This window comes from Rhineura floridana, chromosome 1 (assembly GCF_030035675.1).
Source record: "Rhineura floridana isolate rRhiFlo1 chromosome 1, rRhiFlo1.hap2, whole genome shotgun sequence".
NCBI classification, from domain to species: Eukaryota; Metazoa; Chordata; class Lepidosauria; order Squamata; family Rhineuridae; genus Rhineura; species Rhineura floridana.
The window spans coordinates 11,375,444-11,397,516 of NC_084480.1; the positions used below are offsets into that span (position 1 = coordinate 11,375,444).

Here is a 22,073-nt window from a genome sequence, read left to right on the forward strand (position 1 = left end):
CAAATTAAACCAGAACTGTCACTAGAAGCTAAAATGATGAAACTGAGGTTATCATATTTTGGACACATCATGAGAAGACATGATTCACTAGAAAAGACCATAATGCTGGGAAAAACAGAAGGGAGAAGAAAAAGAGGAAGGCCAAACAAGAGATGGATTGATTCCATAAAGGAAGCCACAGACCTGAACTTACACGCTCTGAACAGGGTAGTTCATGACAGATGCTCTTGGAGGTCACTGATTCATAGGGTTACCATAAGTCGTAATCGACCGGAAGGCACATAACAACAACAACAGGAATGGCGAGGGCAGCTATGGAAACTAGAAAAGATCCTCAAATGCAAAGATATATCACTGAACACCAAAGTCAGGATCATTCAGACCATGGTATTCCCAATCTCTATGCATGGATGTGAAAGTTGGACAGTGAAAGAAGCGGATAACAGAAAAATCAACTCATTTGAATTTGGTGTTGGAGGAGAGATATCTGCATACCATGGACAGCGAAAAACACCAATAATTGGGTGTTAGAACAAATTAAATCAGAACTATCACTAGAGGCTAAAATGATGAAACTGAGGTTATCATACTTTAGACTCATCATGAGAAGATATGATTCACTAGCAAACACAGTAATGCTGGGAAAAACAGAAAAAGAGGAAGGCCAAACAAGAGATGTATTGATTCCATAAAGCAAGCCACAGACCTGAACTTAAAACTGAACAGGGTGGTGTATAACAGATGCTATTCGAGGTTACTGAGTCATAGGGTCACCATAAGTTGTAATCAACCTGAAGGCACATAACAGCAATACGTTTTACAACTTTCCTTAATATAATGCATTTCTGTATCTTATTTTCACAACATTATTTTTAATGTACATTTGCAGCATGTATCAGGTTGCAGGACCCGACACTGCTACAGATCACAGAATGGGAGCATCACCCTCCCACCCTAAGGAGAGGCTTTTATGGGCACCTCTGGACTACAGGGGCCCTTAGCCAGGGCACAACCTGGCCACCCTCTGGTGCCAGTCCTCTGACCTACCATCAACTGTCATGTGGGAAGGATCCTGATGTGTTTTTGATGCAGAATTTTTTTTACTGTATTTCAATATGTGTAATGGAATATTACTTGTAAGTTGGGATGGAGGAGAAATTCTATTCAGCTTGTACTTAAAGGTAAATTTATTAAATTTGCCCCTTTTGAAACAATATAACTGAAACACATCCATCCTTTGAAATTTGAACTTATCCAAATTTTGTGATGCAGTTCTCCAACCAAGCAATGTTTACAAAAATGCATGTATTAGGGGAATGTGTGCACAAAATGAATGTATTCATACAAAAATCTGAATAAATTGCTTGCCAACATTTATTCATTAGTCAAAACTGCATACAAAAACGTATTTATTAGGAGAAATCTGCAGCAAAATGCTAAAGAATTTCCAAGAGGATCAAAGTCGCAGATTGCTGCAGGAATGTGGAGAACCGAATTTAAGACTAGAAAAAGAGAAACAGAGAGCACCAAATCTGACAGATCCTTCCATCTTGACTTGCAAGCTACCCTGGTAGGATTTATACCCTGAAAGGCTAGGATACATGTCCAATCCAATACATGTCTACTCAGAAGTAAGCTCTATTGGGTTCAATGGGACTTACTCCCAGGTAAGTATGTATTGCATTGCAGCCTCAGTGAGGTTGGGTCTTGAGCCCACGGACTTGTCTTTTTTAGATACTTCCCAGTGTTTAAAAGAACTGATACCATTTGCAAATTGAGGGGGGGAAACTCAACCCATTATATATTGCTACTAGTAATAATAATAATAATATTAATAACAACAATAACAATACCCCCTTTTTTGTGCTTGGCCACTGGGGGCGCTGGAAGGGAGGAGAAAGCGACGGAGGGGGGCGCTATGGAGCAAACAAGAGCCTCGCAGAAGCTACCGGCGGCGGCAGCTGCAACGCACCGAGGAGGCGGCGGCAGTGTCGGCGGCTCCTCTCCGGTTCTGATCGGCAGAAGCCTTTCTCCACCCCTGCGGGGATCCCCAAGACGGAAGGGAGCCAGGTCGCCCGTGATCGGCAAGCGGGAGCCGCCGGGCGCAGTCTGGGGATCCCTCTCGCGCCCCCGGATTTGCTCTCCCTGCAGACCCAGCAAGTCAACCGACACCCCCGGGGGGGTGGGGAGGAAAGGAAAACGGCAGCTCCGCTTGCGTCAACGGGGATTCTTCAGCCAGGGTGCGCTGATTATTATTATTATTATTATTTGCTTTTCAAATTTCCTTTCCCTCCCTCTCCCCCCTCCCCTCCCCGCTCTTTCTCCTCCTCCTCCTCTTCTCCCTCCCCTCCCCTCTTTTTAGAAAGAATTGCCGGCAGCAATTTTCGTTTCTCCTCTCCCCTCGCCTTCCTCACACCCCCCTCTCTTTTTTCTTTTTGCACGCGTGCTTTCTTTCCTTTTTAAAATTACTATTATTTGAGAGGCGCCATTTTTTTCACCTCTCTGGGAAAAGGAGACAGAGAGGAGAAAAAAAAGGAAATCAGTTTCCACCTCGATCGTGTGCATCGCCTGCCTTTGCTTTTCCTCGGCCCCCTCCCTCCTCCTCCTCGCCACCTCGAGCCCGCCCCTCCGTCTCCCCTCTCCCGCCCGCCCACCGACCGCCCCCCCGCATCTGACAGTTCCCAGCACGCCATGGCTCCTCTGCACCAAAATCGGCGAGCAGAAGCGGCCGCCGAACGAGCAACAACACCTTAGGCGGACTCTCGCAGGAGGGATCGAAGCTCGCCCCTTCCCCCACCCCCACTTCACACAGCCCTCCCCGAGACCCGCATCGCGGTCCGCTTCGTTGCGATCCCCGTCGAGGAGGCGGCAAAGGAGGCAGACCCGCGTCGGGCGGCGGCGGACTTGGAAGCCCCGGAGCCGCTGCGCTTGGCTTGGCACGGACAGAATGGGTGAGTGAGCGCTGCGCTCTGCTCTCCCGGTCGAAGCGGGGCCACCCTTGGCAGGATGGGGTGGGATAGAAAGGGGGCGGGTGGGATGGCGCTTTTGGGGGGGCTCGGAAGGCTGGTGAACGCCGGAACGGTCCAAAAGTTGAGCTCCGTGTTTTGGAGGGGCGGGAAAAGGGATTTCCGCTCCTTTACGCGTGGTTGCTGGAAAGGAGTCGATTTGTATCCACCTCGGCACCTTGTAGATTGTTGATCCGTTGTGGGGTTTGATGATGTGCTTAAGAAGGGGAGGATCGTGAGCGGTTCGGGTGCTGGGAGGAGTTTGCACAAGGTTTTTGCGCGCCCGTATTCTAGGCGGGTTTCCTCGGAAGTAACTCAATGGGGCTTACTCCCAGGCAAGCCTGCGGAGCTGGTTGCTTTTCCCTAACCACGCTTTCACTTGGGACGGGAGTAACACGCCCCCCCCGGCCGCTGCCCCGGGATCGGGCTGCCGCTGCACAGCTGCCATGCTGCGGACACTTCCTTGGGAGTAGACCCCGCTCCAGTCGGTTTACTTCCGAGTAAACGTGGTCTAGCTCTTGCTGCGGGGTTGTCATTCCATGCGCGGCGGGACTTCCCTGCAGAGTAAACCTTCCGAGGAATCCGCGGCTGTAAAAGCTGCAGTGGTGTTGCAGATTTACTTGGGAGTAAGCGCCATTGAAAACCAGGAAACGAGCGCCGGATCGGCTTCAGAGACCTTTGCTCGCGAGTAAGCGTACTTCCCAGTGAATATTAAACAGGATCGGGCTGCAAAAGGGAGCAACAGGGCTAATTATTCCAGAATAAATAGAATTGGGATGTTGAATTCCGTCTTCGCGATCCACCTTCCCTCCTTTTAGTCTGCTGATAGGGTTTTGCTGATGCGTATGTGTATAGTGGAGGGGGTGGCAGATTCGGTGTGTCTGAGGTGTGTGAAGCCGGTGACAAAATGGCATTTCCTTCTCCGTTGCAGCTTCAAGCGTGGATCTGTGAGAGTAAAAGAAGCTTCGCACTGGGAAAGTGGTTTGTGTGTGTGTGTTAGCTGCTGAGGAGAATGAGATGGCAAATGCTGCTTTAAAAAAATACTTAAAAGAGCATGTGTCAGTATTTTGGAATATTGCACATACAGCCACAGTTTCTGCTTAGCATTGTGTTTGCTCTTTGCAAAATAAAATAATGGAAAATGGAAAAAAAGCCCTCCAGCCCAGCCTATTGAGAGGCTGTCCGGGGTTTATTTTGACATTGGCAAAAGGGCAAGTACTACAGCTTGCGGCAACATACTAATGGGGGTGTGTGCGTGCACGCTTGTCCATGTAGCATAGGGGCTGGATAATTAACAATGCAGGGTTATTCTTTCTGCAACTCCCCCTTCTCCTTGCTCCCACCCAGCTTGTGTCAGAGTCAACCTGGTTAATAGATCTGCTACTAATAAATCCAGGATTACCCTTTAGCTACCATCCCCTGCCTTGGTTTAAAAAACAACATGCACCCGACCCACAGTGTCTTCCTTCCCTTAAGCTTCTGGGTCCTGCAAAAGCATGCTCTTCCCTGCTTTCCTTTCAAAGCTAGATCTTTTTTTGCAAGAGAGGATAACAAAATGCCGAAGGTTAAAGAAATTAAGAAAGTGAAAGAGCCCTGTAACACATGGAGAGCTAGGGCAGGAGATGATCTTGGTTTTCCTGTTTCTCCCCGCATTCTTCTAAAATACAGCAACAGCATGCCGATTTTATTTTATTTTCAAAGGCAGTCTTAAAATCTCCCAATAGCAAGAAATGTGGTTTGCTGTCAAGTATGAATCTGGCACTTGTGTGTGTGTGTGTGTGGAGAGATTGCTTCTTTGCAATACAGCATGAGGGATGTGTATGGGGGCGCATCATATAAACATGTACAGGATATGTTGTGTCCAGAAGGTGAGAAAGAAGAAGCAATTTTTTAGAGGTTTTTTTTTTGTTTTGTTTCTGCTGTTCTCTTGGGTTCTGCAAAAGAGGTGTCATTTTGAAGGGGTTTTTCTCTCCTCTGAACATTGCGAAACACTGAATCTCCCTGTGACAGTGTCTCTCTCTGCCGTCCTCTGAAATTGTGGTTTAGGAAATCTGGTATTGGACCTTGCTGTAGGCAAGGATTCTTCTGCTGTGTTGAACTGGCTTTTGTGTGTGTGTCTGCACACGTTTTGTTCATAAACAGCAACTTAGCCAGTCTGAGAGCACCTAGACCTCCCCAGCGGGAAGACAACAACCGTCCTCTCCTGCCCGTGCCCTCTCCCTCCACACCCCCTGCCAAATGCAGTACTCCCCGCTCCAGACAAAAGCAAATGGGGAGAGCAAGCAAGCAGCTTTTGTAGGCAAATCCTGTCTGTGCTGCAAGGGATGGGGCTTTTCTTGAATGGGTTGCTCTGGCGAATGGAAAGTGAGGGTCTTGGTTTGTAGGAGAAATGGGTGGGGTCTGGGAGGAGCTGGGGGTGGCAGGGAGGGTTGAGAGAATCCAGACGTGCACAGCCTTGAAAAGGTGCCTCCTCTTATGCCAGTTCCTCTGTGTTGGTTTCTGTGATACCTTCAGCGCATGGAGCATCGGAAGTGCATCTCTTATTCCATGCCTGGCTCCTTAGTGCTTCAAGGAGAAACTGCAGTGGCAGTGAAGTGCAACTCTCTCTCTCTGCATTTATTTATGGTGTTTTAAAGGAGCCTGGCTGGGAGTCCAGAGTCTGTGAGTTCAAATCCCCGCTCTTGTCTCCTGAGCGTCAAGGGCCAGCTAAAGATCACCCCCACAGTGAGTGGCTCAGGGGTTATGTGCCTTGCCATCTGTGCAGCCATGGGCAAGCGGCATAGTCCCAAGGAGCCCAGTTGCCCCCCAGCTGGCAGTTGCAGGCAAGGAAGGTGCTGGCTTGTGCAGCTGTGGCCAGCTGAGCAGGCCCTAGCCAGCTGTGGAGGACTGGCCTCAGAGGGAGGCAATGGTAAACCCCCTCTGAATACCGCTTACCATGAAGACCCTGTAAGTCGGGATCAACTTGAAGGCAGTCCATTTTCAAAGGAACTGGACTCCATTGTCCAAGAGAAGGGGGGGGGAAGCAGAGGGCCAGTTTGAGGTCTGTTGTTTCCCTTAGAAAGCTATGTACAGATTAATTCAAACCAGGAAACAAACCCCATTGATTTGGGGGGAGTAGAATCCATGTAGATTTAGCAGGAAGCGTACTGGGCCTGACAGATCTCCCTGTTCCTCCTAGTGATGCTCTGTTCTTGCACAAACTTCCTGGAGTTATTCTGATGTAACCTCCCCACTCCTGGGTGCCTTTCCCGTGAGGGTAGCACTGTACTGGCCCAGAGAAAAGGAGGATGTTGAGAGTATCCCAAAATTGGCAGGACGAGAGTTCTCTAGGAAAGAGTTCTGAAAATTAGTTGAGAGCTGATTTTGGTTGTTCTTTCTCTGACTTATAGTAGCAAAGGCACATTGGTGGTCTGCCTGAAGTAGGTGGAACATGACTGCAAGAGAGAGAAAGCATATGCAGGCCATGTTTTTTCCTCTCCCTTCCCCTCTTCCTTCTGTTGTATATTGAAAGCAGAGGTGTTTCATTAACTGTAAGACTTAAACAGCCCGGCAGCACGGGCAAGGCAGTGGAGCAAGTGAGCTCTGCTGGCCAGCCCTGCTCAGGGGTGGAGGCACCAACAGTGCCATTGCCTTATATGTACATCTGTGGAGTTCAGAATGATGTTCCAGGCGAGCAGAATGTTGATCCTGTTCATCTTCTTGCTGGCGAGTGTGTGTGTGTGTGGGTGAAAAGTAACTTGATCCCTTCCATATTGACAGGAGGATTTTGCACAGGGACAAGCAGCTTGCAGTTCTGGCCAACCTGATGGTGCATTCAGTATTGGGAACCCCAGTGGCAAAACAGTTCTGTCGAGATATATATATATATGTTTAAAGCCACTCCTGCCAATCTGAAGCAAAGAGATTGGCAAGCTTTGGAGCTAGAATCAGCTTGCTGAAGAAGTTCAAATATAACCCAGTGCCTGGGACTTCAATCAGGAGAAGGATTTTTATATTCTTAAACAAAACCCTTGAAGGATGGTAGGGAGAAAAGTCTCCATTTTCCAAACTGTTTCAGTTATCTGAATTTCCTATAAGTTTCCTTGCCAACGCTCTATGCTTATGTGATTGTATCATACTTTGGACATATAATGAGAAATGATTCACTAGAAAAGACAGTAATGCTGGGAAAAACAGAAGGGAGTAGAAAAAGAGGAAGGCCAAACAAGAGGTGGATTGCTTCCATAAAGGAAGCCATAGACCTGAACTTACGAGATCTGAACAGGGTGGTTTATAACAGATGTTATTGGAGGTCGTTGATTCATAGGGTTGCCATAAATCATAATCGATTTGAAGGCATATAACAACAACAAACAGACCTGTGGCATTGTTTTTCTGATTTTCATAATCATCTGATTATGCAAAGTTCCTCTCCCCCCCCCCCGGTTTATTTTTGAATCCTTTACATTGTGTTGCGCTCCAGTTTTGGACATTATTTAAAAATTTGTTCATGAAGACTCACATTTTCCACCTTCTTCGAGTGGGGCTCCAGTGCCTTTAACAGCTGGAACCAAAGTTCAGTAAGAAAAGCTTCTGGCATGGCAGGGCAGTGAAGTGGGAAAACTTTACCTGTTGGATATTTGGCAGTATCTGTTGGGGAGGGGAATAACTGAACCAGTCATTGGAACCATCCTGTGTAGCATATTGTCTTTATCCCAATTGCACAGATGGGGAAGTTGAGAGCAAAGCAGTGATGACTTCCGCATGGCCACACGGAGTGCACCAGGTCTCTCAGGGGTGATTTAAAATGCTGTAGACTTCAGGAGTGCAAGCCTTGCCCTGGGTTTAAGTGTGAAGCTGGAATGCTGCAGGACCTGAAAACTGTCTCTTTGATCAGTAGATAGAGCCCTTTTCTTAAAATTTGCAAAGGTAGGACAGGGATGTTGGAGATAAGGCCCAGTGATATCTGAAGCCCTCGGTGTGGCTTGCAGCATTTCTTCCACATTCCATTAGGGAACACAGAAAGGTGCCCTACACTGAGTCAGGCCGTTGGTTCATCTAGCTCAGTTATTGTCTGCTACACAGCAACTCGCACCATCTCTCCAGGGTTTCAGATGGAGGACATTCCTACCCCTAGCTGCAGATAACTAGGGATTGAACTTGAGATTTTCTGCATGCTTTGCCACTGAGCTGTGGCCCTTTTCCTAAACTGAACCGTCTTCAGGGCGAGCAAGTGATGCCCTCTGTAGGGGGAAGGGGATGACAAAGATGTTTAGGCTGGCAGGTCCGGGGGTGGGGGACTCTCTTGGCATATGAGAAGCAAGGACGGTATTTGGGGTTGGCAGAACTGGGCAGCTGGCCACCATCAGAAGTAACTGGGCTTGGAACTGACCAGATAATTATGAACTCCATATGAACTTTGGACTTAGCTTGCATTTAGCTTGGCCCAGCAGCCCCCCCCCGCTTCCTGGGCCACCACTTGCCTTTCTCTGAAATGTATCTGGTGGTGGCAGGTAATCCAACCTGCAAAGGGAACCGACTCTTTGCAGCTTAAAGAGCCCTGCAGTGAAGGGTGGGGGTAACTGGCATCTGGTCTGACATTTTCAAATGCAGGTTGAAGGAAGGGCCATGGCCCTTTGGTAGAGCATCTGCTTTGCATGCAGAAGGTCCAGGGTTCAATCCCCAGCATCTCCAGGTAAGGCTGGGAGAGACCCCAATCTGAAACCTGGGGGAGCTGCTGCCACACAGTGTAGGCAATATTGAGCTGGATGGACCAAGGTGGCTTCCTACAGTATGTGAGACCTTTCTCTTTCTTCACGCGTGTGGATCATGATACGTATTTTTTTTCCAGAGTGTGGCCTATAGGTTTTTATCATTGTTTTACTGTTGTTTTTTTAAAATGATGATTTTCTCCTTTGTACGGTTGATTCATTGATCTTGTGGTTTTAACCGCCCTAGGCTCCAGAATGGAGGAGGATGAGGTAGAAAAAATTGAATAAATACATAAACTGGCGCCAGTGCAGGCTGGGCCCCATTAGACCCTCCTCCACTACATCCTAGAATACGCTTCGCCAACCTGGTGACCTCCCGATGTTTTGGACTATGACTCCCATCAACCTTGGCAGCCATCATGCTCCAAAACATCTGGAGGAGACAAGGCCGGCCTGAAACAGCCCTCCACAATGGTTCATAGAATCACAGAATAGTAGAGTTGGAAGGGGCCTATAAGGCCATCAAGTCCAACCCCCTGTGCAATGTAGGAATCCAAATCAAAGCATTCCCGACAGATGGCTGTCCAGCAGCCTCTTGAATGCCTCTAGTGTCGGAGAGCCCACTACCTCTCTAGGTAATTGGTTCCATTGTCGTATGGCTCTAACAGTTAGGAAGTTTTTCCTGATGTCCAGTCGAAATCTGTCTTTGTGCAACTTGAGCCCATTATTCCGTGTCCTGCACTCTGGGATAATTGAGAAGAGATCCCGGCCCTCCTCTGTGTGACGACCTTTCATGTACTTGAAGAGTGCTATCATATCTCCCCTCAGTCTTCTCCAGGCTAAATATGCACAGTTCTTTCAGCCTCTCCTCATAGGGCTTTGTTTCTAGTCCCCTGATCATCCTTGTTGCCCTCCTCTGAACCAGTTTGTCTGCATCCTTCTTGAAGTGCAGAGACCAGAACTGTATGCAGTATTACTCCTCTCTTACTTGGTTTTATTTATTTCCGCATTTATAATCCGCACTTTCATGAGGATATCAAAGGGGGGTGGGGGTGGAGTACAACGCAGAAGGATAAAATCATTACAAACAACCATAGAAACATCATTAAAAACATAGATCAGTGCAAACAGATTGGTTGAAAAGAAAAGTCAAATTACAAAGGCCTATCTAAATAATAGGTTTCAAAAGATGTCTGAAAGGAAAGAGTGCTGGTTTCTGCCAAACATCTAGTGGTAGGCAGTTCCACAGGGCAGGGCCTGTCACACTGAATGCTCAGTTCCTGGTGAAGGTAAACCCTGAAGTGCCTCATGAGCAGAACTCAGTGATCAAGGTGGAGCATCATGAATCAGACAGTCCTGAAGATACTTTGGGCCCAAGTTGTTTAGGGCTTTGTGAATTAACACAAGTACCTTGAACCTTGCCCGCCAGCAAATTGGCAGCCATTGCAGCTCTTTCAGCAGTGCTGTGACATGTGGCCAGTATTCTGCTCCTGTGAGCAGTCTTGCACTAGCTGAAGCCGCCGGACCAGATCCAAAGGTAGCCCCACCTAAAGTGCGATATGTAATCAAGTTTTGAGGTCATTAGTGCCTGGATCACTGGGGTCAGGCTGTTGTGCTCCAGGAACCAGCCACAGCTGGTAAAAAGCACTCCTGTAAGAGGCCTTGATGGGCAGGGCCTGCTCTGCCACTTTGTTACTGGTCTTTGCTCTTGGGTTTTTGGCAGCCACCTGACACAGGTGAGGCTTTTCCTGTTGTGGAGAAGATAATTGGCAGGAACAGCTTCGCGGTGTGTCGGTTGAACAAGACATATATGCTTAATCGAAAATCTGTCCCGTTCATATAAAGCAGGTGTGTGCGTGCGTGCATGCATGCGTGTGTAATTTTAACCTCACAAGGGACGACCCTCATGGTGAGGGTCTTTTTATGCAGCCGTGATAATGTCTGGTATGGGAGCCAGGATTTGGGCAGCTGACTACGGGGTGCTAAGGTGGGAGGGGGATTAGGATATGCCCACACCTCCATTCCACATGAATGTTTAGGCCCCGTGGGCACAATACATTTAATGCACTCTTAGACCACTTTAAACAGTCATCGCCTCCCCTAAACAATCCTGAGAACTGTAGTTTGTTAAGGGTGCTGAGAGTTGTAAGGAGACACCTATTCCACTCACAGAGCTACAGTGCTCAGAGTCCCCTCAGAAGAAGGATTGATTCTTCATCCACTCTGGGAAATGTAGTTGTGTGAGGGGGATAGGCATCTCCTAACAATTCCCAGTACAGTAGAGCCCCACTCATACGGCGGGGTACGTTCCCGACCCTTGGCTAAAAGTGAAACCCGCCGAAAAGCGGAACTCCGTCAATAAAATGGTGCCCGATGCCTGACAAACGCCATAAGTGAGTGGGGCCTTACTCTAATTGAAAACCGCCGTATTAGCGGAACGCCAAAAAGTGGGCCCCTACTGTACCCTTAACAAACTGCTTTTCCCAGGATTCTTTGGGAGAAGTCATGACTGTTTAAAAGTGGTATAATGGTGCTTTAGAGCGCAGATCGGGCCCTAACAAAACAGCTGAGGTCATTGAGTCTAGTTTGGCCTTTAGGGTGCTCCCAAAGGCCGGGAAACAAGGCCAGTGAAAAAAGTAGCAACACTTTAAACCTAGAATGGGAATACTGATGAGCCATCTTGGTTGGAGGCAAAATCCGTAAACTTTCCGCTAGATACCCTTGCCTTGGGTATCAACTTTCTTAGATTTAATAAGTCTCCCTGAGGGCAGGCCTCTGTCTTTTAATTTGGTTTGCATACAAGGCCTGGTTAGCATAGGCACTCTAGTAGTAGTAATGGATCCTAACAATATGAAAGCATTTGAACATACTCTATAAATAGCTAGTAATATAGAAACAGATAATTTAATTGATGAGGCATTTCAGGTTGCCAAGGTATAGAGAAATGGGAGAAGGGGCTGGTGGGTAACAATTTCAATTTGGACCTTAGGCAGGGCTGTGGATGCTTGGCAATTTCACAAGGGCGGAATTTGATAGTGGATGTAGGTTTCAGTGGCTGGAGAATCTCAGTTTTCATTTAAAAACATACACAAGTACAAGTGAGGCTTCCAAGGCTGCAACCTGGAGATACAATATTTCTTACCCAAACTTTACCTTAAGGCCCCAGGGTGGTGGGTAACAATAATGCAAAAATAATATACTATGGCTGTGATGATAGACTGGAAAGACAAATGTCTGATGTAATGTCAGAAGCCCCAAATGGACCGGGCAAGATTTCCAAGGGTAAGATTGCCATTTGGCCCGGTTAGCCAATTCTGGCCATGCTACCCGGTGCCTGCTTAGCCCATTAGATGGCCCGGATTCCCAGTCTTTAGCCCTTGTGGATTCCCAGTCTTTAGCCTTACTCTCAACTGTAACTGCGCTGAACACACGCAAATATCCGCAAACACCAACATGTGGATCCATAGATACAGGCAAAATGTGGAAGCAGTTTTCTGCCCATTTTGTGAGAAATCAGCCTTCCATTGTTCTTGGCCAATGAGGGACACCACAGCTGTCTTGGGAAAATCAGGAATTTTAGTCTGCCTACCTGCTGCATATGCAGAATCTAGGCAGTTTAGAAAATTGCACATGCTCATTTGATCAACACACACAGCTCCAACCCTTGTCCTTAGACTTTCTGGTTGAGTCAGGAAGGAGAAGCATCTTTCATCTCAGTTTCCTCTGTGTCTTAAGGTATGTACCTTAAGTGGTGTATGCAATGGGAAGGTCTGCCTGCCACCGTGGAGGACGGAATAAAGGGGTTTGAATCCACCAAACCCTCCCACCCTTGAACAAATACAAGATATAAAATCAAGCCTCCCTGTAGAAAAAGCTGCAGTATTAGTATTTGCATTTTTCAGCCCTGCCCCTACCCTGAATTGTGCTTACTCCCAAGTAAAGTTGGGTTGGAATGCAGCCTCACTCACCCATTGCCTGGCAGAGCTTCTGTTCAGCAATTCAGAAAAGGCTAAAAAGTATTTTTAAGACGTATCCTTCTTCAAAATGACTGGCAGGCACCTCCCCAAAAAGGATCACCCTACTTCCTTTCCTCCCCAGGGATAGGTGTGTGTGTGTGTGTGTGAGTGCGTGCGTGCGTGCATGCATGTATATATATACATACACACAGAGAGACTGCATATAGTCAATGCAGTGTATGTGTGTGTAACCTTTTCCCCCTTTAAGACCAATAGGAATGGAACAGCTCCAGCACTCAAAGAGGTGCCAGCACTCGAGTCTCCCTATTAAGTTCCATCCTTTATCATAGAAGGCTGTGTTTCCCCTCTCCCTGATCTGGCATGTGAGAATCAGTGTACTAAAAAACTTCTCACATGCTCAGGCGCTATTTTTTTTAGATAAGATTATTGACTTAACTGATAATATTGAAATCTTGATTTCTCTCTGCATTACAACTTGTAGTGGTGTGTTCATTTTGCATTTCCTAATCGTTGATACAGGTCTCGGTCACAATATTGCTTTTAATTGATGCTTTGCTGGCTTTTTGTTTTATGCTGGATTTTTATACTACTGCATTGACTTGTTTTATGTTTGCCTCTATTTTGGTTTTTTTTTATTATGTTTTTACATTGATTGTGTATTTTTATTGTTTTTATTATGTTTGTAAGCTGCCCTGAGCTCTGTTTTTAACAGTGGAAGGACAGGATATAAATCCTCTTAATAAATAAATATTCCATAGTGTTGGAAACTAGAGTCTAGGGCCTAGGCATTTAAGACTGAAAATGTAGGTTATTTTTTTTAAAAAAAATTCCTCAAATCCTCCCCCAGGTTTTGGTGGTAATTACTAGGCACAAAAACAAAGCAACTGGACAATGCAACCTTTAATATGCTTAATTTGCATAATTAGCAAATGATTAGCATGATATGTAAATTCACCTGCTTGGATTTGTGGAACTGGAATAAGGCAATCCTAATTAGGGGTCACATCCACACCATACATTTAAAGCACATTGCATCCCCCAAAGACTCCTAGGAACTGTAGTTTGTTAAGGATGCTGGGAATTTTAGCTCTGTGGCGGGTAAAGTACAGTTCTCATGATTCTTTAGGAGAAGACGTGCTTTAAAAGTGCTTTAAATGTATGGTGTGGATGTGATCTAGTAAGAGGTAAAGCCCCTCAGTGCCTTTTATTTGTCCAGCTTATGACTACCAGAAGTAAAATATGTTATGCAAAATAAGCATATGCAAATGAGCTTAATTTGTGAAATTTATACAAGTTGAAGAATTCAGGTCCTCTTGGTCCAATATTTAAATTTAACTTTTATTATTTTCCTTTTGCACATATTTCTCTGGCTTAAAAATTTGCATAGAGTGGGCTTGTCCCCAAACCGTGATAGTAATCTGTGGATTAAATCAGGATAAATCAGAACTCTATTGCAAGAAATTTGATGAGTCTTATGAGTAGATCTCTCTCTCTCTCTCTCTCTCTCTCTCTCTCTCTCTCTCTCTCTCTCTCTAACACTCACTCACTCACTCACTCACTCACTCACTCACTCACTCACTCACTCACACACACACACACACACACACACACACACACACACACACACACACACACAAGTGGGTGTCTTCCCATTTCAGTTAATGCACCTAGGAACTGGCTGCGGCTTGGAGTACATACTTCTAAGCGTCTCCAGGCAATATTATTCCTTTCAGCTGTACTTTGATCCCTGAACTGATGCTGGAATATTTACGTAAGGAGAAAGTTGACAAACACTCAGGGACTTCAGGGTTGGTGATCTGTCTCACATCCAGCCTTGGGTTTGACTCATCATCATCTTATTATCTAACTTCTCAGACTCAAAGGTTTTAATTCAAAACAAACAAAAGAATGCAGTTCTTCACACAGTTTACTTCATGGAATCATAGAATAGTAGAATTGGAAGGGGCCTATAAGACCATCAAGTCCAACCCCTGCTCAATGCAGGAATCCAAATCAAAGCATTCCCAACAGATGGCTGTCCAGCTGCCTCTTGAATGCCTTCAGTGATGGAGAGCCCACTACCTCTCTAGAGAATTGGTTCCATTGTTGTATGGCTCTAACAGTTAGGAAGTTTTTCCTGATGTCCAGTTGAAATCTGGCTTTGTGCAACTTGAGCCAATTATTCTGTGTCCTGCACTCTGGGATGATCGAGAAGAGATCCCAGCCCTCCTCTATGTGGCAACCTTTCATGTACTGGAAGAGTGCTATCCTATCTCCCCTCAGTCTTCTCTTCTCCAGGCTAAACATGCCCAGTTCTTTCAGTCTCTCATAGGGCTTTGATTCCAGTCCCCTGATCACAGGGGCGTCACTACCGGGGTGTGGAGGGTGCGGATCGCACCCGGGTGACACCCTGAGGGGGGTGACACCCAGAGCTGCCCCGTCCCGCGCCGTTGGCCGGCAAAGGAGCTGAGAAGTGCTGCGGGTCAGCGCAGCCAACTCCTCCTTGGAGGCGGGCGGGTGAGACCGACAGCAGGCACCCGCTCGCTGGCGGTGAAGCCGGGATGGGCCTTCCACCACCAGCCTGGAGCGCATGGTGAGTGTGTGCACACGCACGCGCGCAAGACCAGCCACCCCTGTCCATGCCCTGGGAGGGCGCGCACCGGAGGTCCGCACCCCCCCGCACTCCAGCTAGTGACACCGCTGGCTGATCATCCTCGTTGCCCTCCTCTGAACCTGTTCCAGTTTGCCTGCCTTCTTGAAGTGCAGTAGGGTTGCCAGGCTCAGGGCCTGAGAACGATCCTGTATCTTTAGGAGAAGAGAAAGTCAGCCAAGTACAGGTTTTCTTGCAACACTGTAATGGGAAAAACCACAAGGTGGAATTCTCCCTTCCCCCTGCACAACTTTTAAAGATACAGAAGACCTCTTGGAGGCTGGGGAACATGGTGAATAGGTGTTGTGTTGTTCTCGGGATCTGCTTGTGGGCTTCCCATTTCATTGTCCACTGTAAGAACAGAGTGTTGGACAAGATGGGCCTTTGGCCTGATCCAGCAGGGCTCTTCTTATGTTCTTAATTAAAAACAGAAATCCTTAGGGGAGGAGCTGAGCCAAGAAAACCTCTATGTGTCCTCCCTTTGCACGTAGAGATGGAAAATATTTGGCCCTATCTGAAGTTGTCTCTTATCTCTCTCGCTCTGCCGCCCCCTTTCAAGTGTGGAATTAGCCATTATGGCAGATCTTGATGATTTAATGTTACTGGAGAATGGAGCCTTAGGAGACCAGTGTGATGGTCACTGTTCAGTGCAAAACAGACTCTAATTCAGGCATTCTATTGAGATTTATTTATAGTGTTTATAAATATACCATATAGAATTATATAGTCTTTTCACTTGCATTATTTATATCCTGTGTCCTCATCATGTAGATTCCTAAGTTGGCTAACATATTGAAAAAATCATAAGAGCAATCCAAAGATGTCATCAATTAAAACCATAAATATTTGCAGTTCCAAAACAGCACCAGTCTTTGAATGGTAGTTCAAAATGGCATCAAAACTTGTTCAAAGTTAAAAAGAAAATAAATAAATCAGGGCCTTCAGTCTCTTGCTGAAAATCAACCAAGAGTGGAGTGGGCAGATGGACCTGGGGGCAGACATTCCAAAGATAAGGCACTACCATTTAAAACCCCCTAATTTTCATTGCCACCCACCTCACTTCAGGGTGCGAGAAGCACAAGCTCATGTGGAAGCAATTATCACTTAGTATTAGATTGCAAAGTTCAATACTTATCAGATGCAGCCTATAAAATATATTCTGCCCACCTCTCAAGGATATGACCACACACTTATCCGAAAGGTTTGCTTATGTTACACATTTTTTGCTAATCCCATGTTTCAGTATCGTTTCTGCTCTCTCGGTAGGATCAATTGCTCATATGTAATCTTCTTGCTTTTCTTTCTCCTCTAGATATCTCCCTTCAGGCCAGCTAAACTCTGACCTTGTGCTTAGGGATGCATAATTGCTCTTTGATTTTTGACTCTTTACTTGGCTCAATCACTTACAAGATGTATCGTTGTCTAATGAAACAACCTCTCCCCCACAAAACACACACACACACACATTTGGAGGTGTGAACAATCATTGTGGTTGGGGTAATAGTTCCCTTGATGAGATGATGGCTGATTAATATCTGGTCTTTCTGTTAAATCTCGCTTGACTGTAATAAATATACCAAGACTGCAGTCCCTCTATTGAAACCAGCCTGCCTTTCAAGGTTGGTTAGCCTAGTTATAATAGGAAGGGTTTTTAAAGGCTTGCCTTGGTAACCTACATGCGTAATACCACAGGCCTTCAATTATAATATGGTTAATTGTCACAGTTTCTACATATGGCTTCTCTGAGCAAAATAACTCTGTGAACTGTTAACTGCAGTTGTTGGACATAAATGAAGGTATTCATTATGGAAAGATCACAGTGGATCATGCAAAATAAGTTCAAACAATGTTACTAACCGAGGAAGTTACAAAGGCCAGGTTCAGGCTCCTTGAAAAACTATGGCTTTTTTTTGTTGGGTAGAAACATTTGCACATTTTCATCACTGAACTTAGCATACTGGAAAACCATTAGGGGTCTTGCAGTAAAGTGGTATCACCTACTTTCAACACTGGTGGCTGCTCCTCCTGGTACTGTGACACCTACTGCTATTATTACTAGTGGTGGTACTTCAGGTTCATTTTGCCCCAAGCGACATGCTTAAAAGAACTTCTGTGTCTGTGTTGACATGGGTGCATGCTTAAGGGTGTACAAGGGAGGTTCACAAAACTATGCAGACTTGATTGCAGTTCACGCAAAGATCACCCTGGCTGCATTGAGCCATATGACATCCTGGGCTCCTAATGGGAGGAAGGGTGGGATATTAATCTAATAAATGAATAACAAGGCTTAATTATTGGATTAAACTATTCACGAAGAGAAGCACAAGTTACCAGTTTATACTTCATCAGTAGAGCTGAAGATGTTCCTGCAAAATAATCACATGTCGTCTGAAGCACAGGGAAGTGATCTCTTTCTCCCCCCCAGCCGCCAATGTTTCCACAGTGAGCACAAGTTTTAAAAGGATTAGTATTACACCTCCAGGAGTGGCTGTGTAACCTGTATTGCTTAACTTTATATACAGTGTGGGTGTATAATATGTATCATTTGACATTCTGTTGTGTAAAGGAGCCCACAGAGGTTGTATGTGGTCCCGATTGTTGGGCTTATAGCTGAGTGACCCAGGTTCAGTTCCAGCCAACGCATGAATTCACTGGCTGCATTTGCACGTAACACTCAACCATAGTTAATAATTACCAGAATGAGCTACAGCAAGCCCTAGGCACATGTGCTTCCCGCTCTTCCTTGCCGCAAAGAGGAGACCAGAAGGTTTTGTTTTCATTTTTGATTAATCGGCCATGGTGTCCCAACACAATTAAACTGCTGTTAGTCTTAACTATGGTTTACTGAAACAAACCAATACCAAACAGTGTGAAGCTGGCTTAGTAAACAAGGGCTTGAATGCAATTAGGGATGGGGGAAAATTTGATTCAGTTCTCATTGAAAACTGAATCTATCAAATTTGCACTTTTCGAAACAATATAACTGAACCACAGTTTTCATTTGAAATTCACACTTATTTAAATTTTGCAGTGTAGTTCTCCACCCAACTGCTGTTTTGCATATATTAGGGGGAAAGTGTGCATAAAAATAATATATTAGTGAAAATAGCACAAACACGAGTTTATTAGGAGAAATCCTCACTAAAACGCTGAAGAACTCTCATGAAGATTTTTTTTTAAAAAAACCCCACAAATTGTTGCAGAAATGTGGAGAGCTGAATTTACGATTGAAACTGTGAGAAACTGAAAGGAGCAAAACTTAACAGATCCTTCCCTCTCTAGATGCAGTGCTAAATGGTGGTAATCTAAAACAGAAGATTCCAGCCTTTTCCTAGCAGCTGAATTTGAGGAGGAGGAGAGGGGAGGGTAGAGCCCATGAGAACGAGGCTCCCTGCGGCTTGGCCGTGTAATGCTAAACTGTGGTTTAACATTACACGTGAACCGGGCTAGTGCATGGTCTTAGGGAAGTCACCCATTTTCTGTTTAGTTCCCCACATGTATAATGGAAATGGGTAGCGTTCTACCATGCTAGGCTGCTGTGAGGACAAAGGAAGCTGAGTCTGTTGCTACTGTAGAGGTCGCTGGGGGAAGGGGGGTATGGAGTTGTGTCCAATCTGAATCTGACCAATGGTCATCTTTTCCCTCCAAACCAAAATTTTATTTATGTATACCACTATTCATAAAATCTTTAAAGTGATTTACAACCATCATGCATGTATATAATAAAAATCATGCAAAAATTTAAAATCCGGAATCATTGACTAACCAGTACAAAAAGATATCTTAGATGCAAGGGTAAGCCTGACAGCAAAGAAAGGGGTTTAAAAGTCAAAACAGAAGGCGCCTGCTGAATCTCTGTTGGCAGAGCATTCTGGAGACCTGGGGCGATAACACTAAAGACTCAGTTTGTTGTTGCTGTCACATGAGCCTCACCAACTTGGGGGACAACCAACACCACTTCTGCTGATGATCTCAGAGATCAAGTTGGGATATAAGGGTTTCAGGCGGTCCCTGTGATACACTGGACCTAAGTTGCTCAAGGCCTTGTAAAATAATACAAGGACCTTGAACCTGGCTTGGTAGAAGGTAGGCGGCCAGTGCAGATGTTTTACATTTATATCCCACTTTTCTTCAGTGACGGAACTTGAGGAGGCATATATAGGCTCCTGGGATGTCTCCTATCCAGCCACTGACTAAGCCAATCCTTCTTAGTTTTAGCAAAGTCACTACATCATATATCTTCAGAAAGACCAATCCTTGGGTTCTCTCTCTGTTTTTTTGCACGTGACTTTTTTCTTGTTTGAGTTATCTGGAGCCATTTGCTCCACAGGTAGGTGTTTCTAAATTGAAGGCTCTCTGCAGCACACTGTGGCTGTGCTTGCATGGATTGAAATTGTGAGCACCATTGCATCTGACCTTTGGGCAGTGCATTTAACTAGACTTCTGGGTCCTTCATACACTCCATAGATCAGGTGTTCCTCTTCATGCGATGGCTGGGGCCGATGGGAATTGTAGTCCAAAACATCTAGAGGGCACAAGGTTGGTGAAGGCTGGTTTAGCGTTACATGTAAACCAGCTTAATGTGCTATTTTCTTGCTTAGCATTTCTATGCTACCACTTTTTCATGTTCCTCCTGGCATTCTGGAGAGCATAGATAGCACAAGCCCTTAAGGCCCAAAGTGGTGGGTGAAATACGGCTTTGTGCAAAGAGACAACTCTGTTGTGATGCTTGTGTCCCTGAAGTTGCACTTGAACATCAGCTTACTCCTTCTCAAATGAGGTGCTCATTGTTTTTCTGGCATGCTGGAACCTTAGGCTGTGTTTCTTTTATGGGCGTTGCGATTTATGGTGGTATCAGTTGTTTAATTGCAGTTGGCCTTCTCTTCTCCTGTGATGCTGTTAGCTACTTACATGGAAAGGTAACTGTCTGATCTAATTATGGCATCTCAAACCTAATTGTAGAGTCAGATATGATTCCATAATCGACTGCTTAACACAGCCTTTCCCAACCAGTGTGCCTCCAGATGTTGTTGGACCACAACTCCCATCAGCCTCAGCCATTGGCAATGCTGGCTGAGGCTGATGGGAGTTGTGGTCCAACAACATCTGGAGACACACTGGTTGGGAAAGGCTGGTTAACACCTCGGCTTTGGGAAGACAGATGTGACACATGTGTATTCTTTTTGCGTGCCTCAAGAATTCTGGGTGTGCTACTTAAGAGTTGGAGAAAAAAATATTTCTAATTTCTAAGCCTTGGCTGGGCATTGGAATTTTTCAAGCCTTTTGTTGGGATTTTGGATGTCTTATCTGAGAATGGCCATAGATTGATAGGTCTAAAGAAGACTTGCAACTTTGAATGAGTCGGTCTTTCTTGGCACATCTGTTGAGAGAAGGTTGGCCACTTACACATTGACAAAAAAGAGAAGATGCATCCCCTTCAAAGAGGATGCAGTTTTGTATAAAATTTAGATATAAACCGACCAGAGAGCTTCGGCTATGGGACGGTATATAAATGTAATAAATAAATAAATAAATATACTAATTTATAAACGTAATTCAAATTCAGAAATCATATTATTTAAATAGAAGCTCAACACATGACACTGCAGTGGGGAAGATCTCAACTAGGTGTCCTGTGTGCCTGCTCAAGGTGCTCAATGTTGATGGGCAACTTTAAGGCCCCTGTTGCTCTCTTTTCTTCAGGTTCTTCTTTACACTGAACTTGGACCTTCAAATAGAGGAGTCCTTCATATAGAAGACTGTCCTCTGTTGGCCCTTCAAATAGTGGACTGTCCTCTGTAAAGTAGGACACATGGCCACCCTGGCTGGAATCTTGGAGATGCCCAATCTGAGCATCTTTGGGAGGATTAAGCCCAAAAGGACAACCAGCTCACCAAGTTTTATGTTTTCCTGCCACGGATTTGCTTGGTCATCTGAAAGCAATGTGAGTTTTTCCCCACCCTGCTACAGTTTCTAATGTGTGCTAAAGGTCAAGAGGCTTGTCAAATGGGATGACTTCCTCACTCTGATTACATGGTGAGTTGGTCAGCTGTTTTCGCTCATTGTGGCATTTGTGGAAGATTGCATCCTTGAGGAAGGACCATAGCTCAGTGGTGGAGAAGATGCTTTGCATGCGGAAGGTCCCAGGTTTAATCCCTGGCATCTCCAGGTAGGGCTGGGAATATCCCCTGTCTGAAATCATGGAGAGCCAGTTCCAGTCAGAGTAGACAGTACTGAGCTAGATGCACCAATGGTCTGACTCATTATTAGGTATGTGCCTACATAAGTCAGAGGGAGAATCTTTAGAATTCGCTCCCACAGCAGGCAGTGATGGCCACCGACTTAGATGGTTTCAAAAGAACATTCGACATGTTCATGGAGGATAAGGCTATCAGTGGCTACCAGCCATGATGGCTATGCTCTGCCTCCATAGTTGGAGAAAGTATGTTTCCAAACAGCAATTGCTGGAAAACTACAGGAGGGGCGAGTACAGGAGGGACTCAGGTCCTGCTTGTGGGCTTCCCATAGGCGACTGGTTGGCGACTGTGAGAACAGGACACGGGACTAGATGGAGCATTGGCCTGATCCACCAGGCTTCTCTTATGTTCTTATCTTGCAACAACCCTTTGCATTACCAGTTGGAGTTTCCTCACTCAGAGAATGTTCCTCCTCTGACCTTAAAGCTCCTGCCTTCCCTCTAAAGAAGGGTGAAGTATCAGATATCCATCAAGCAAATGCTCAGTTCCTTTTG

At 45.6% G+C, this 22,073-nt stretch overlaps 1 protein-coding gene across 5 annotated transcripts in view; it reads left to right on the plus strand.

Moving 5' to 3' along the window:
• The first annotated feature begins 1,967 nt into the window (after positions 1-1,967).
• SETBP1 (SET binding protein 1) overlaps positions 1,968-22,073 on the plus strand; it is a 351,819-nt gene continuing 331,713 nt past the window's right edge. For 2 of the 5 annotated variants that reach the window (XM_061613531.1, XM_061613557.1), the window contains exon 1: positions 2,248-2,951. The gene's annotated coding sequence lies outside the window, so the exon portion shown is untranslated. The other 3 variants (XM_061613538.1, XM_061613544.1, XM_061613551.1) reach the window with 3 other exon arrangements.